Source organism: Talpa occidentalis, unplaced genomic scaffold (genome assembly GCF_014898055.3).
Source record: "Talpa occidentalis isolate TD23 unplaced genomic scaffold, MPIMG_talOcc4v2.1 talOcc4.11, whole genome shotgun sequence".
In the NCBI taxonomy this organism is placed as follows: domain Eukaryota; kingdom Metazoa; phylum Chordata; class Mammalia; order Eulipotyphla; family Talpidae; genus Talpa; species Talpa occidentalis.
Window position 1 is genome coordinate 42728461 of NW_023601104.1, and position 1215 is coordinate 42729675.

Consider the following 1215-nt stretch of genomic DNA (forward strand, 5'->3'; position numbering starts at 1 on the left):
GGGGTGATGTGCTAGATCCCTGGAATATTTTGCTTAACTACAAAACGGAATGTTGTGATGAAAACACATGGAATGTTTCATGTGAAGTTAAATATACGGTAAAGCAGGAATCTCAGCATAAGACAGAGAGCACTTGAGCTGCCCTGAAAGTTTCTGTGCATTTCAAGTCACTGTTAAGTCAGTTAATTTCTCAAGGTCTCTCCCGAAAAACACAAGACACTGCGATCCTTTGCGGGGCGGCCCCCAGCAGATCCAGGGCACGCACGGTGGGGGGCTCAGGGCCAGAGCCGGGGTCTGTGGCTTCCAGACAGCCGCTCAGGCTCGGGCGCCGGGGCCTCTGCGGCATCACCTGGGCCTGGAGCGCGGCAGGCGCTGGGGCCTGGAGGGCGCACACCTGGGGCGCAGGGCGGCGCACATAAGGGGGCGACTCCGCGAGAGGGCGGGCTCCTGCCCTGCAGCAGCGAGAGGGAACCCGACTTCGCGGGAACGCCAGCGAGAGCCCAGGAGAGTCCAGATGCCCCGGGGTCTGCCCGCCCTGCGGTCCCCCGCCTCACCCCGGATCCCGGCCCCTCCACCTCCGCCCTCCCGCCCTGCAGCCCCCACCTCACCTCACCCCGGATCCCGGCCCCTCCGCCCCCGGCCCGCCCCGAAAGTCTGGATTCGCAGGGGCCGGGAGCCTCTCCCCGGGGCCTCCTGCCCGCCGTGCCCCCGGGCGCCGAGCTGCGCTGTCGGGGAGAACGCGAAAGTCCCAAGCCAGCCCCCGGGAGCCCCAGGACCCTCTGCCCGTGTGCCCGGAGCCCCCGGAGCCGGCCCCGCAGCCGCCCCACGGCCGGCCCGGGCGGCAGGACCCGGCGCAGACGGGCACGCGGCCTCCCAAGGCCTCGGGCAGGAGCGAGGGGCGCGGCTCCTCTCTGCGGCCCCCGGACCCGGCGCCACGTGGGACGGTGCACCCGCCGGGGGCGCCGCGGACGGACTTAGCCCGGCTCAGAGCAGGGCTGGGGTGAGCGTCCCCCAAGCTCTGCCCGTGGGGAGGGGACGACCCTGGAGGCGCCGCGGGCCCCCAGAAGGCGGACGCGGCCCGGGAGCTGCCGGAGGAGGCCTGCGGGGAGGGAGGGAGCTGCCGGCGGGGACCCACCCGCTCCCCGGCGCACCCCACGGAGGGCGGGGGCTCGCGGCCACGCCAGAGGCTCGGGACGGGGCGGGGGCGCCTTCTCA